General features: G+C 40.9%; 1 protein-coding gene across 1 annotated transcript in view; it reads left to right on the forward strand.

The window, feature by feature from the left end:
* THSD7B (thrombospondin type 1 domain containing 7B) overlaps positions 1-16,952 on the forward strand; it is a 1,502,545-nt gene that overhangs the window by 449,519 nt on the left and 1,036,074 nt on the right. The window contains exons 6-7 of the mRNA XM_054699694.1: positions 2,508-2,604; positions 7,027-7,086. The gene's annotated coding sequence lies outside the window, so the exon portion shown is untranslated. The remainder of the gene's footprint in view (positions 1-2,507; positions 2,605-7,026; positions 7,087-16,952) is intronic.

The following is a 16,952-nucleotide window of genomic DNA, read 5'->3' on the forward strand; positions in this document are numbered from 1 at the left end:
ACTACCTCAGGTATTGTTGGTCCCAGCCATACTTGGGGTGCAGGGTGAGGCCAGGATATCCAGGAAAGTGGCTGGTGCAGTATGAGAGCACAGGGGCCGCTTTACCCCTTGATGGTTGTGTGCCCAGCCTCATGGAGTCCCGCTTCCAGCTTCCAGGTTAGCACTGGCTGCAGTGTGGCCACACAGGATCCCAGGGCTGACAGCTGCAGTTAGGAGGGGTGGCAGTGTCCAGCAAAGGAAGATGAGGAGTGGCAGGGATGGTGGCTGGGATGATTGGGCTTTGTAGCACTGGGATCCCAGGCAGTCCTAATAGCGTGGAGTCGGCCATGCCTCCCTCAATGTGCAGCTCCCTTGGACTGACTTGGAGGTCACTCCTCACAACAGTTCTTCCACTCATTCAACAATCATTTACTGAACCTCTGCTTAGTAAACCATAGTGTCAGTTGTAAGAGCATGAACAAAATTCAAAAAGCAGAAAATGCCAAAAAAGAAGAAAAAAAATGAAGTTGTTGGCCTCTATTATCTGGGCCTTTGCACCTGGTTTCAGGAAACATACCTACAGTCAAGTCTTCTAGGTGTCAAGTCAATGGAACCTCAAGGTCCAAATCAGGGAACTGGAGTGAATTTCATGTTGTGCTCAAGATGGGAGGGGTGAGGGAAGGATTTGTAGAAGAGAGTATAAACCTGTAAGAGACTTTAGAAACACTTTTTAAAGATGAAGCCAAATAGAAACAGCATTGAAGAATGTGGAAACTCTCTTGTCTTGTATCCCAACCTCATCAATTATGAGGGATGCTGTGGAATTATCTTTATTCAAATTTGAGATATTGACTGTATCTGCTAGTAAGTGTTAACAGTAGGATTACAACCCAAATCATCTAATTTGTTGCATTCCAATTATTTACTCTATTTCAATTCTTTAATTTGACAACTGTTCTCACGTTCCTGTTACTGATAGTAAGAAATTAACAGGTGATACATTATTTTGCAGAAGCTGTTATTGTATATTAGTTTATGTTTTGTAGTAAAGCTTATGTGAGCATTCTTTTTTTTTTTTTTTAAGATTTATTTATTTATTTATACAAGCACTGGGCACAGTCAGAAGTGTGGGAGGGAAGGTGAGAGAATTCACCAGAGCCAGAGTGGTGAACAGAATAGGCAGACTGACGAAATACACCGCTGAGGGGAGCAGCGGACGCAGCAGGAGAGGTCTGTGCGCCATGTGGGACCCTTGCCAGGGGCTGGGGATAGAACCGGCACTGCAGAGGCTGCGGGTAGCTTTGCAGCCCAGCGCTCAACCGCTGTTCCACCAGGGGAGGCTCTTCAAGTGTTCTTTTTGAAGAGCAAATTCTTTCTTTATAAATCAAATTATACTTTAATTATAGTTTACTTTACAAAAACCAGCTTCCCCAGAACTGTCATCACCTGAGTGAGGAATGCCTGTATTTTAAGCCATCCTTCTGGTGTGGAAGGGGTACAGGCTTGGGTGGCATCTGAGTCTGCCTTTGAAGAACCATAGGTCTATGGAACTGTAATTAATCTCCTTGAGCCTCAGTTTCCCCATCTGTAAAATGGGGACAGTTGTGATTACTTCATAATGATATTAGAGGTTCAACAGAATGAGGCTGTAGAAGACCCAACAGATGGTGGGTGTCTAGCAAGTGTTGTTTCTTTCCCTTGAAAAACAAAACATTTTTTTCCATCTTCTTCCACTCCTTTTAAGACTTTCACCATGTGAAATTTTATTCCAATGGCCTATTTTATTTGTGTTTGATGCTTGTGAAATTTCTGTTATTTCCAACTTTATATTAATATATTGACAAAGAGAAAAACAGGACTCTTCAATTACAACATTTTCATTCTGTGTTCCCTTTCTATCCCAATCTTGAAATCCAAGAATAAAGAGAATTTTGGGGGAAGGCACCAGAATCATAGAGTTGAATAATTATAAAATTATAAGACACGTTGGAGATTTTCATAATTCTGACACTTAAAGAAGGCTTTGCTTTGGGTCAGACAATATTCTAAGCACTCAACCTGCATTAATTTGTGAAGTCTCATAGGGGTGACTTTGAGGGAAATGTGTTATTGTTTCCATTTCACAGATAAGGAAACAGAAGGACAGAGTTAAATACTAAGTAGTAACTTTATCCAAGGTCACCTTGGCTGTTCCAGGACCCATACCCTAACCCTATGCAAACTGTTTCGATTGTGGTGTATCCCGATCCTCAGAATTACAGATACCTGAGATCTGCAAGGGATAATTGATCTACTCAGTGTCATTTAGCCACTTAAATGTAGAGGCAGGACTGGAACCCTGGCATCCTGACTCCTTCAGTTCAAGGTTCTCTCTAATCCCCCCAGAGTTACTGGAAGTCTCACAAGAGACTCAAACTGGGAACCAACTGAGCTAGAGAATAATATTTCTATTCCCGTGTCTTTCATTAAAGATGCATGATTTTTGTAATTCTTTCCTTTAACAGTAATTGCTATGTTTTGTCTTTCAGGAACCTGGGCAGGAGGAGATAAGCCAATATATCTGCCCGTCGAGCCTACAGTTAAAAATAATTACAGAGAACATGGTGATGCTTCAGAAACTGTCAGGTGATACAACATTTTCAAATCATACTTTTTTACGTTATTCAGTTCTAGTCTGGAGAAAATACCTAGGGGTGGGGTGGAGAAAAGAGTGGGGAAAGAAAAGCCAAAATTGTTCTTTTTTTTTTAATGGAAAATGTCTGATTGTTACTATCTGCAGGTAGATGCAAATGAAATTTGGATCTGTGAGTTAACCAAAAATATCATTGACTATAATTTCACTTTTCCAAAAAAAAAATATTGGTGTATTTAATGAGATTACTAAGCCCCTTGAGTAATCAGTAATGTGATGATGAGACTGAAGAGAATGTGAAGATATCAGCTCTTAAGGGTCAATGCTGTTACTCTAGTTGAGCAAAACTGGTATGTGACTTCTGGCCATCATTCTTGTTCACCAGACTGGAAGAAACGTAACAGTGGTGCTTTAGGGGAGGCAAAGCTTATTTGAATGAAACTCAACAAACAGTTTCTCCTAAAGTGTGTGAGATATGGAGTACTAATCAGAGCAGAAGAGCTCTTTGCTGGTACTCAGGGGTCTCTAGAGACAAAGCGTCCCTAATCGATCTCACTCTTGATTTATTATAAGGAATTGATTCATGTGATTACAAAAGCTGACTAGTCCCCAGATCTGTAGGCCCAAGAATTTTGGCCTATAAAACAAGCTGTAGGCCCAAGAATTTTGATTGTGTAAGTGCCAGTCTAGGTCCAAAGACAGATCAATGTCTCAGCTCTGAGACTGTCAGGCAGAGAGAGAATTCTCCTTTCTTTCCCGTTTTTGTTCTATTCTGGCCTTCAATAGATTGGATGAAGCCCACCCTCCTTAGAAAAGTCTGCTTTTCTAAGTCTATTGATTTTTTTTAAATTTTTTAGATTCATTTTTATTTATTTATGCATACAAGAACTGGGGTATAAGCCAGAGGTGTGGGGGGGGTGAGAGGATTCACCAGAGACAAATTTGGGAGCAGAACAGGCAGACCGACTGAAATACACTGCTGAGGGGAGCAGTGGGTGAGACTGGAGGGGTCTGCTGCACCACGTGGGTCAGCTCTGTGGCTGGTGATTGAACTCATGCCACAGTGGCTGGTGATAGCTTCATAGTGCTGAGACTTTAACTCCTGTGCCACCATGGAGGCCCATAAATCTGCTGATTTAAGTGTTAATTTCATCCAGGAACACACTCACAGGCAACCTCCAGAATAATGTTTAACCAAATTATCTAGGTACTTGTGGCCAGTTCTAGTCGACACATAAAATGAACCCTTATAGCCCCCTTCTTTTGAAAACAAACTCTTCTGCACTTCTCTAATTTATGACATAGGTAAGAATCAGGATTTTGTACTAGTATAAATCTGTATTACATCAAGAACAGAAGTTTACAATTTACTTATAATAAACAGTCAATGAAGGAAAATGAGACTAGTGAACACAGAAATCCACAAGAAGGGGTTATGGATGGTGGTTGTAATCTTATATCAGCCTCAGGTCCGGAACTGTTCCATTGTGATTTGATTGCATAATACTGAGAGGAATTCACAGATAAGCAGCTATAAAATGTAACTTTTTTTTTGTAGCTTGCCTTGATATAACAATGCATTTCCATTAAACTCATTGGCAAGCTGGCAAGAGGAGCGGTAGGAAATGTTCATTTCAAAATCAAATCAGTCATGATACCAGCTCATGTTTGACTTACAAAAGGCAGAGAAAAGCACTAAGGATTGAAACAAAATATGGTGACTCCAAAATGTGGCTCCTTGTGCAGCTCTTACTGTTGGACCTAGACCCCAAGAGTGAGCCTGGCCAGCCTGGCATTTCAAGCTGTATTTCCAAGTGATTTTTATATCCACTGGTGAAGTTTTTAAAAGTACAGTGTGAAACAACATACTTCCTGCTAATAACACTTATTACTATCATTAGCTAATATTTAAGCATTGCTACTTAAATGTGCTAGGTAGCTATTAGAGTGCTGGTGCTTCCCCCACCCCATATTAGTTTTCTAGGGGTTCCCTACTGGCATTGTAACAAAGTAACACAGATTGGGTGACTTAATAGAACTTTATTTTCTCCCGGTTCTGAAGACTAGAAGTCTATTGGCAGGGTTGGTTTCTTCTGAGGACTGTAGGGGAAATCTGGTCCAGTTCTCTGTCCTTGACTAGCAGAGGCTTCTGCATATCTCCACATTGTCTTCCCTCTGAATATGTTTGTGTCCAAATTTTCTTATAATGATACCAGTCCTATTGGATTAGGACCCACTTTAAATTATTCCAATTTAACCTGATTACATCCATAAAGACCCTGTCTCCAAATACTTTCTGAAGTACTAGGGGTTAGAATGTCAACATACGAAGTCTGGGGGCATACACTTTAACCAATAATTGTAGTGTGTATAATTATACATGTGAACTCATGTGTATGTGTATGTGTACAGAACACCCATGTTTATGTGTTGTACATGTATATATAATATATACCTGTATACATGTGTACTGTGCACACAAATTCATTTAATTCTCGGTGAGATAGGAACTCTGAGTTTTACCCATTTAAATATGAGGATACTGAAGCACAAAACCCATTGCCTCAAAGATACTATGTTTAGAAGTTAAGATTTGAACTTAGCCCCTGGCTTCTAAGTTTGTACCCAGGCCCACCCCAACAGTGAACTTACCTGGTAACACAAGTGACATGTTGATAGATTGCAAAGGGTTCAAATTAGGGATTTAGTCTCTTGAGCTTTAAAAAACTAGTTTACTGAATTGGAAAAAGATGTAGAAAATAATACTTGCAAGAAAATTTGCTGCACTGCAGAAATGCAATTGATTTGGAAAACCTATGTACTTGATATGCGTATTTGGCCCCAGCAGTAGCCTGTGAAGCCCATAGCCTGGGCCTCAGCTCCACTCCGGATACCTGCCATTGCCTCTGTGCCCAAATCATCTGGTTCCCCTCTAAATGCCCAATCAGAAATTTTCCTAATATGAAATAAAAGCTAGGATTAATTATAACTGAATCAAAGCCTGAAGAGCCCACTTGTGACATGAGGAAAGGTAAGTGTGTTGTTCATCTGGCCCAGCGGTGGGATTGTGCATAGCAGCTCACTCACGTTCCTGCCTCTCCTCTTCCTCCATCAGTAGGTGTCTGGCTCTTCCTTTAAATAGTCCTCAAGATGATATGGCAGAAAAAAAAAAAGCCAATAGGGATCTGACAATCGAGGCCGTTGTCTGCTTCCCAGTTGTGTTTCTGATCTAGGACAAACTTTATAACCTCACTGTTTTTCACAGGCTTGCTATGTTTATTCGATAACTTGCTATATGTTTATTCAACCATCTCTGGCTTTACAGATCTACCCTGTTGTTAGGCTGGAAAATGTATATTGATGAAATGAGGCATAATGGTAAAACAACATCTCAGTGTTCCAGGAAAGGGCATGAGTTGACAGTCTGGAAGAGTTAGGGGGACCAAGCGATTCAGACGGCAGAGAGGACAAAGTGGTTGCTGTGTGCCAGGCACTGAACTTGGGACTTGGCATGCATTTCCTTTTAATCTTCAAAATAGCCGTGCTCAGTAAATATCCCCATTCTACAGCTGAGAAAAAACAGGCTGTAGAGAGGTCAAGTCTGGTACAAAAATTTGATCAAGTCAGGATTCAGATAGGGCTGTGTATTCAGGAGCCAGCAGGGTGGACCAAATGGAGGTGCCCATGTTGTCTGAGGAGCAACAGGACTGCTGTGGCCTGGACATGTTTTAATGGGTCCTGCGCCTGCAGCTTGTACTGCCTCTTCCAGGGACTGCCTCGGTCTCAGGGGCCCCTCGACAGGTGCCCTGATATGCAACACATTTAGATTTTGTTCATTACCGCAGCAATAATCCAGTGTCAATATTGTACAGAGTGACTTGATTGTACTTCATTCCTGAGGCTTTAAAGTAGAGCATATTTAAAATAATTAATAAGTGTTTTAACTCTCTATGTTGCGAACCATGCTTGATACTGATAGAGTTTTCCTTGAAGAGCAAGAACGATGCTCTATGTGCACAGATTTCCAAAATCAATTGTTTTTGTTTATTGGGTTTTGTGCCCCTTCTTTTGGCCTCCCCTTAATATAGAAAATAAAATCTGGGGTTAGGCCTCTCCCACTGATGGATGGCACCCATGGGCCATGCAAGCATTTGTCTCTAGTCTACTCTGTTTTTCCAGAAGTCTCCAAGTGGTCATTACAGAAGTCTAAGGAACCCAGGGTCAACTTCTATTTATGTGATAGATTCCTCATATTTGTTTATTTCACCTGAAAATCCCACACAGCAGAAATGTTTCAGGATGTGACCTTTGCACACTATGGATAAAATCATGCTGCTTTTCCATGCTTAACAACAAAAACAATCAGCACCATTACAACAATAACTGCTACTCACTGAATGCTTAATATATTCCAGATGCCCTGGTAATGGCTTTGCATGCATAATCTCACTGAATTCTCCCTCTAACCCTGTGAGGTAAGTAGTGCTTTCTATCTCTGTATTATAGATGAGGAGACTGAGGCTTAAGAAGGGTAAAAACCCTGTACAGAAGGTCCCATGGTTTGGCATTGGTGGAGAGGGAATCCCAGTCTGTTTCTGGAGTCAAATACCTCAATGTCCTTGAAATGCAGATCTAGCAGTGAATGGGTGTCATCTCCTCCATCACGTTATAGAGTGCAGTGCTGTGTATGTGAGGTTTCCATATCAAAGGAAGTAGACCCATTTTAGCTTAGAATTTTGGGAACATTGACTAAGTTGCCTAGAACTAGTATGCCAGGCACAGGACAGGACATGCCAAACAATCTGACCTGATAGATGGCCAGTGAAGCTTGGGGTCTTTCGTGTTTTAAAGCTGAAGGAGTCACCTGAAAACACCAGTACTTATACACACCGAATTCCTGCTCAGTGACCTTTCTTGGGTGCTTGATGCATCCAGGTAGAGTGATGACGTTGAGTCCCTGTTGGCCTGGATATTCCCCAATTTAACCCCAAATCTCTCCCATCCCTGGAAACCCCTCAGTCCTGGGAAAATTGGGAATGTTGCTTACACCCACAGCCTGGATTTTGGCCTCTCATGATCAATCCACTGCTTTTCTATGCAGAGAGCTCTGTTAGTGCCAGGTGGGCTTGCTAGACACCCCATGACAAAACGACCAAATTCTAGCCAGGTTTCTCTCAGTTCTCTTCTCTGCCAGTCCTTGACCTTGACCTATAAAGACTAGAAAACAAACTCTAAATGGGTCTAGCAATTCAATGCAGCAATCCCTGGGGTGACCCGTGGCCCTTTTATTAAGTGGCTGCCTGGGAATTCTCAAAGCTCCCAAAGAATTTACTATTTGTTCCGGCAAATACCTGAAGATGTGGCCCCAATCTCTGACTCTGTGGGAGAGCAGGAACCGTACTTGAAAAGCACAGATAGCAAACCCAGATTGGTTTTGCATCAACCAATCCCCTTCGAACTTTTGGTAATGTTTCACTTCACTGTTGCTGCTGAACCCCTATCCATTCCACTGCAGCTCTTGGTAGGCTCCTTCCTTTGACCTCTCCTGGCATTTATATTTGGCAGTTCTCCCCAGGGAAATAAGGGGATATCTATGCTATCTCATATTGCTTGCTATATAGAGATTCTATTTCTGTATCTGGTTTTGGGCCTCTTGAGGTCAAGAACAATGTCTCAGACTTCTTAGTACATCCCTGGCCCAAGAAGACTTGCACAGTAGGCAATTAAAACTGCATTGACAATGATGACTTAGAACAGGTGACTGTCAGGTCCTTGTGTTACCTACTTTCCTTATAAAACAATGGGTGTGCTTGTGAAGAATTTCAGTCCACTGGAATGAAATTATATGATTTATATATATATATTTTTTTAAAGATTTATTTATTTATTTTTTATTTATTTATACAAGCACTGGGTACAGTCATAAGCGCGGGAGGGTGAGAAAATTCACCAGAGCCAGAGCGGGGAGCAGAGTGGGGAGCAGAGCAGGCAGAAGGACCGAAGTACACTGCTGAGGGGAGCAGCGGGCGGCAGGAGAGGTCTGCGTGCCATGCCGGACCCTCCTCTGGTGGCCGGGGAGCAGCCGGGGATCGAACTGGCACTGCAGAGGCTGCGGGCAGCTTCACAACCCAGTGCTCAACCGCTGCACCACTGGGGAGGCCCTATGATTTATATTTAAATTACTCCTTGGATGGGCAGCATAACAAAGTAGCTAAGAGCATATGGCCTTTGGGGTCTCATTGACCTGAGATTCCTTGCCCTCCTAATTCACCTTTGAAAACAATCATAGAGAAGTTAACATCACTTCTTTGAGCCCCATCTCATCAACTATAAAACAAGCATGTTGCATTGTGGATCATTGCGGTCATGAGGACTAAATGTCCTAACAGTACCCGTCACATAGTAACTACCTGTAAATGTCATCAATGAAATGTATACCAGCCACACAAAACATAATAGGGATAAACAGATAAGCAAGTGTGGAGTTGGAAGGGAAGAAATGAAAAGGGTAAAATGATGCTGGATCAGTTGGAATGTCTGGAACATTGGGTTAGGGATCTGGAAAGACTTCTTGGAAGATGGGGTGGGGCAAAGAGGGAAAATGTCTTTTATTTATTGAGTTTCTATCTTGTATGCTAGGTATTTTGTACATTTCTCTTCATTGAATTCTCAAAACAATGCTGTGAGATATTTATTAGTCCCATAATTTACGATATTGACACTTCCTGTGGTCACAGAGTTTATAAAGAGGCAGAGCTGAGACAACCCAAGTCTATCTCATCCCAGAGCTACATTTCCTCACTTTATTAACCTCTCTTTCTTATGCAATTACAAGTGTGTGTGTGTACTATATGGTACATTAAACTCTGAACTTTGGAGCTCCAAATAGTTGCTCTTTCTACTCTGATTTAAAAAATCTGTATGGGGATAGGTTAAAAAATTGGCTTCACCTACAAAACTCCTCTAACCTATTTTGAATAGGATGACTTGTGCAAATATGGGATTTTTTTTTGAGATTTATTTATGCGTGCAAGAACTGAGGTATAAACCAGAGGAGTGGGGGTGAGGGGATTTACCAGAGACAGAGTGGGGAGCAGAACAGACAGATCTACTGAAATACACTGCTGAGGGGAGCAGCAGGCGAGACAGGAGAGGTCTGCTGTGCCATGTATATTTGCTCCGTGGCCGGGGATTGAACTCATGCTACAGTGGCTGGCAATAGCTTGATAGCACTGAGACTTTAACTCCAGCACCACCAGGGAGGCCCAATATGGGATATTTTTCACTGTAAGCAACAGAAATCGCATCTAAAGTTGTTTAAACAATAAAGAAATTTACTATTTCTTGACAGAAGCTAGGGCAGTCTTCAGTCATAGTACCTTGGGAATATTTTTCTGGGAGTCTTCATGCTCCCCATGCATACACTTATTTTTACATAGTATTTGTTTAAGGGGAACTGTACCTAGAATTTCAAGAGGTCTACCACTTACCAGCCTGGACAAATGGCTAATATTTTCTTTGTGAATGAGAGAAAAATTTCCCCTTAATTTTGGGCCCTAATATTCTTTTTCTTCTGTCTGTGGGGGCCAGTTGAGTTGTAGGTACAACCATAGACCAATAGCTTTCAATAGGGGCAATATTCTATAGTGATTGGCTCCAATCTGGTATCTTAACCAATCATTGGCAAGAAGAATAGGATTATTGTAGTTGGCTGATACCAATCAGAACTCATTTCTATAGTCAGGACTGAAAAGGACCATATCCTACATATGTAACATCTAGTACATAATACCCAATCAGAATACATATTAGCTACAAACAATAGTAAGTCCATATAATTATTAATCATAGATACTTAAGGACAGTGAGGGTTTGCCTAAAAAAGAGGGAGATTGGATCCTGGGTGGGTAGCCAATGGTGACTACTAAGTCTCGTATATGTCTACCTGTGTGCTAAACTTAAAGGAGAGCTAAGGTAATCCCCATTCCCAATTTTCTAATCTGACAGATTAATATTGTAGACACAGTGATTAGACAATTTTACTTTCAACTTGCTCTGTTTAAATTGAGTCTCATCCAAAATGTGAGCCTAATGTGAACTGTGCCACTGAATCCTAACTCCTTTCTATGTGGAATCTGAAAGTAAGTCAATCCAAGTTGCATCTGTTTAGAGCCAGAGCAAATCATAACCATAACCCTGCTTAGTGCTTAATGCATAGGCGAAGTGAGTAAACCTTGGTCTAGAGTGATCTCCTTCTCCAAGTAAAGATTAAAGAAGCCCTTAATCAATCTTTTCTTTGGTTTACTTAGTCCTCACAATTCCTGACTAATTGGAAGTACAAGTGTAGGTAATAACTGAAATTAGATTATAGAGATTATGTCTGGCACAGTCCCTAACATATATATATGTGTGTGTGTATGTGTGTGTGTGTGTACATATATATTTGTGTGGCTATGTATAAATAAAATGATTTATAATGCACTTATCAATTATTTGTATTTAATTCTTTTCTTTGACACTGGTTATGGTGGCTTAACACCAGAGTGTTCTGCCAATTACTTTAACCTTTCCCCCAGAAATCTTGTTTGTACTATTGATTTGCACTATCAATGCAGAGTCTGAAATAATAAGGTTTTGGCCTACTCTTGATTTTGCTAGAAAATTGAAATCCTATGTGTTTATTAGGTTGATGTTTTATTGGACACAGAAGAGGGTGTTTGGTTTTTGGGTGCTAGTTATTTGCAAATTCAGTTGGAAAGAAGAGCTTTTCTTTTTTTTTTTTTTCCTTTTGGCTGTTATCATTCTTTAGGGGAAAATATTAGAACTCAATCACTAGAATATATTAAATATAAGTGCAAATACAGTTTGTACTACCTGAATGTGAATAATCAAATGAATCCAGGGAAATAAACCTTCTCAGAATGGGCAGTGTTGCCAAGTTGAAGGAGGCATGATTGCAAAGGACCTGAGTTCTGCTCCTTGCTTTACACTATTCAGTTGTGTGACCTTGGGTGAGTCTCTTAACTTCTCTGATTCTTAGCTACCTCATCTAGGGTATCTCTAGGCCAGTAGTGGCAAGCACTCATGGCCACAAGGACAAGATAGAAAATACTTGTGAATAAAGAGAGCTTGGAGCAAAGCAAAATAATGAAACAGAAAGCCAACAACACACCAGCTTTATTTAATATGAGGCTGGGGGATAATAGCGACTGTGGCAGAACACAGTTTCATTTAAAGAGGGCGGCGTTCTATTCAATTTCAAACTGAGTGCAGGTCTTGGTGACCAGACCTGATTTTTTTAAAAAAGAGAAGTTGAAAAATTCAGATATTTTCATGCAAAATCTTGTAGTTCTTAAATAAACCGGTTTGAACAAATATTCTGAACAAAATGTAATTTTCTCCTGGGCTGAATTTAGCTCCGGGTTGCTAATTTGCAACCTCTAGATAAGATGAACTGAGAAATCTGTTTCAGGTACAGAGTGCTGTGGTTCTGTGAGTTTAATGCAGAATATGTCCTTAAAGTCACACCAAATTAGAGTAGGAAGATGTCTGAGCAGGTCTGCCTCTCACGCACCATCCCTGACAATTGTAACTGACCTCTGTTTAGTTGTTCCACAAAACAGACTGTTCTGAAAGAGTCTGTTTCAAGCTCTTTATTGTGCTGAGAAGAAACCCTCGGTGAGCAGCTTCTCTCATTGGTTCTAATTCTGTCGGCAGGGGTGACACTGCTCGCCAGGTGCTTTGTGTTGGTGTGCCTGCCCCCACCCTCACACAAACCAGAGTTAGGCTTAGAAAGGTCTTGGCAAAGAGAACCCAAGATTAACTAGAGACATTTTCCTAAAAGAAATCACACTTACTTGGCCAGAGTCAAATTTCCCTCGCTTGGAGAAATTGGCTGGGAGGTGCACTTGGAGAGGCCCAGGTAGCCTGTTGAAGGCTTGAAGGAGGGGGTGGGGAGTCATGTTTCCTTTGGAGTGTCACAAATGGGAGATCTCTTTTCTCTAGCATGGTCAAACGGGGGGTCACATTTTACCCCAGAAGGGGACCCAAATCTACTTTTTACCTCATTGTAACAGAACATATCCTTCCCATGTGGAACTGACTTGGCATCGCTGTCTCCTGCCCAGCTCCTTTCCAGGTTCCGTAATATAGTATTGACAGTGGGGATTTTGCCTTTCAGAGGTGTGAGGTCATTGTTGCTTTGCACCTGTGTGTGGGTAGTTCAGGGGCTGCTCAGAACCTGTGCTCGGACTTGGGAACAGCATCTTGAAGAGAAGCGAAGGCGCTCAGTGACTGTTCAGAGCTATTTGTGTGTGGAGATTGAAATGCTTCTTTCTAAATATGATTCTGCATTATAGTAGAGTCTTCATGACATACTGCGGAGATAATCTTTCACATGCTCTGTGATTAGACCCATAAGGCCAGAACAGGGAAATTAACTAGATGTAATAAATAATATAGAATCTGGTGCATATTTAGGGTCTGGTAATGATGATAAATCAGGTTTGAAATGTTCCTTGAGGAGATTGTGAGATTCTGAGAAATGAAGCCAGGAAGATTGATTAGAAGCTATTGCTGTTCAGAAAATCTACTGCAAAAAATACAGGGAGGTATCGCTAGGCTAATAGGAAAGGCGAATACAGTCCACCTTGGCCTCTAAAAACAAAATGGGTGTAATCAACAAATGTCATTGCTCTCATGGGCGAATGCATAAGAGAACAAGAGACACCCCCAAGTACCTGGGGGATTGTTTATTTGATTGGTGATAGCAAAGAAAGAAAACATTAGACTTTCTCTATGATCCTTATTTCCTTTTAAGGCTTGCTTATTTATTCATTTATTTGTTCATTTGATTTTTCATCTGTTCAATTTTAAGGAATGATCCCTATTAAAGAAATAAAGTTATGTTTTTAAGGAATGTGCTATCAAAATATTTCTTCTTAGGAGTCATATACTTGTTTTTCAGCTCTTGGTATAAGGATTCATATCTTACATTTTGAATAGTTGTACTGGATGGGGGTTTATGTTAAATGCTTTAGTGAGAAATCATCCTATTCTTCCCAAATCTGGTCCAATTTGTTGCATAAATATGGCAACATAAAACATAATTTCCATCCCTTTTGGAAGTTTTCTAGGAACATAGTAGCTCTGCCCTGCAGTTTTTCTTTAAAAGCTAGACAAAGCCTTGATTTTTTTTTTAAGATTTATTTTTATTTATACAAGAACTGGGGTACAGGCTAGAGGTGCAGGAGGGTGAGACGATTCACTAGAGACAGAGCGGGGAGAAGAACAGGCAGACAGACAGAAAGCACTGCTGAGGGGAGCAGCGGACAAGGCAGGAGAGGTCTGTTGCGCCATGTGGGTATCTTCCCTCTGAAAGCCTTGACCATTTGTGAAGAGAGGATAAAGCATAAAGAGCAAAGTCACTTGGGGAAAGTGGTGGGTACTGGTCAGCAGGGCAGGACCATTTCTGATATAGCAGGAAGAAGATGGCTGTGTGACCTTGGGCAAGTTGCTTAACTCCTTTAGGCCCCTATTTCTGCTAGGTAAAATGGGTAAAACAAATTTATGTCTAGTGGGAATTAAAGGAGATAATGTGTGTCACTGTTTAGTACTGAGTGGAGCACATGGAGGCTCTCTTCTTCCCAACTGGTGGCCGTCTGTCTTTACATATACCTCGTTCAATCCCCTTCACATAATGACTACTTACTCTTTGCTGGTTCATGTACAGAGGCAGGGAGTTAGAGAGAAAAACCCAGTTGGTGGACATCCAGCTTTAATATTACTCTCTGCTCTCTCATTTGGAACCTATGGTAAATTTTCGGAGTTTGATTGAGCGTCATGCTGCAGGGAAGTTGTATAGTGTGGGACAGAATCCTTCCTCTTCTCCCATATACATGCACACATAGGCACAGATGTCAGGCGGACCTTGGATAATGTCAGTGTTTTTCCTTTCTCTGTCCCTACTCCCCAGAGTGAAGAGAGGTGATGGTGATTCAGGTTAGGTTCTGAATTAAAGACTAGAGATTTAAAAAGTTTTTTTATTTTCTTCTGTTTTATGCAAAGTGTGAATAGAAATGTCGATTCTGTGTAAATAAATTATTTGAGTAAACAGGATATCAGTGCACTCAATGGTTAGACTTGCCAAGGAACACAGACACACTGGTAATGGTTTTCCTAATTTACTCAATGATAAATAATGCAGGAAGCTCATCAGATTCATCCACAGAGAGATCTGAAAGAATTTGATCCTCAAAGCTAGGGAAGTGATGATGAACAGGAAAAATATTGCCATGAAGCTGGCTTTACTGCAGAGAAATCTGGAGCTGCAAAAACCATGTTAAAATCACGTTGCAGATCTGTCAACAGCCAGAAAAGGAAATTGAAAGTTGAAGAGAAACTTCCCTCTCAGGCTAGGTCCTATTAATCAGCTTCCATACTGGGCGGTCTGTTTAAAGACTGGCCTATTAAGGCTATTGTGCCTTAATGAGGCCCTTCCCCAGTGGGTCTTCCCATGGTGTGGCTCCTCTGTTCGACAGGAAGTGGATTATCATGAGAAGAAGTCTCGTGGGTGAACAGTGGTGTATCACTGTCAGGGTTTCTAAAAATATGAGTGCTGTCTTCAATTGGCTCAAATTGTGGCTGATTGAGGCACTAGGGATATTTTATGACAGATAAATAAGCTGATAAAATGCCCTGTTGTTCCTGCAAGGGGGTGGAATGGACAACTGTTTTTGGAATGTGAACGAATGTATCAGAGTCCTGAAGTTTTTCTACTGGCTACTTCTCTAGGTATAAAAGGGTGAAACCTGATCAGCCATTATATTGGATTGGTTTCATTGATTAGCTGAGCTCTGTCCTAATAGGAGACCATCACAGTATCCCATCTTCCTCTTCATCTCTCCTCCCTCCCTCCCTTCTCCACTCTTCTTGCCTTCCATCCTACAGATATGTTAGGCAAAGCTCTAGGCTCTGGAGATACGTCAGTGACTGTCGAAAAAGTCCTTGCACCCATGTTATGGTGCTTGCATTGCTGTGTGTGTGTGCACGTGTGTGTGTGCTGGTGGACACAGGCACTAAAACAAGTATGTGCAAATAAACAATATATATACATGTATAATAAATAATATATACATACTATATATACATACTATATACATAATAAATAATTTCATAATATAAGAAGTATATATATAACATGTATATGTAACATATATGTATATATAGAATATAAAACACGTACATAATATATTATTTATAAACAAAAATATGTACATTTTTGTTTATACACATGTAATTGTACATTTAGACTTTTTGCCTTTTAAAAACTGATCTTGTGATCAGCTGGATATTAGAAGACTAAGTTTTGGCACTTAAGACCCAAAGATTTTTCCAAAAGTGCCCCACTACTTCAAACAGTGGTAAAGTGGGACAAACTAAAGTGTCTGCTATTTCATATCTATGTGTGGTTTTGGGTCACCTCTGGCTGGGCAAAAGAGTCTGGGGTCAGGCTAAGAATAGGAGACAGTTGTTCCCCACAGCCAAAGTACTGCTGAAGAATTGAAGGACCCCCCTAAGCACTGGCAAGCCTTTAATGTCAAAAAGGACATCTAGGGTTTAGTTTAAGGCAGATTCATACTGGAGGTCACTTGAAGTTCAGTCATACTTTGACCTGGGTAGAAACTTATCAAGGGGTGGCCCAGGGTCGGGTCCATTGTTCTGCCAACAGGATCACTTGATGCGTTACTTTTCTTCTGCTAAGTTTCCCTCAAGGAAGTTGTTTTTATTTCCATTTTATAGATAAAGCAACCAAGGTCCAAAGAAGTTTAAACCATGAGTAAATGGCAGAGCCAGGTGCTTTTGAGGCTAGGTTATTTTCTCATTCTATTCCCATATGTAAGGATGAGATTTGGAAATTTTCTCCCTGATGAGAACCATGGAGGCTGAATCAGCTCAGGCTGTTATAACAAAATACTACACACTGAGTAGCTTAAAAAGCAAGCATTTATTTCTCCCAGTGTTAAAGGCTGCAAGTCAGAGATCAGGGTGTCAGCATGGTTGAGTTTAGGTAAGGCCTCTCTTCTGGTTTTAGGCTGCCAGTGTCTTCTTGTATCCTCACCTGGATACAAAAAGGTGAGCTATGTCTCTGACCGCTTTTTATAAAGGCTCTAATACCATCCACAAAGACCTCACCATGTGATTGAACCATCACCAACCCAAAACTCCCACTTCCAAATACTATCACACTGGGGATTTATTTTCAACATGAGTATAAACTGGTCAGGAAATTCTTTAAAAAAAAAAGTTAAGAGGAAATTGGGGTAATGAAAGCTTGATGAAG

Source organism: Talpa occidentalis, unplaced genomic scaffold (genome assembly GCF_014898055.3).
Source record: "Talpa occidentalis isolate TD23 unplaced genomic scaffold, MPIMG_talOcc4v2.1 talOcc4.3, whole genome shotgun sequence".
Lineage (NCBI taxonomy): Eukaryota > Metazoa > Chordata > Mammalia > Eulipotyphla > Talpidae > Talpa > Talpa occidentalis.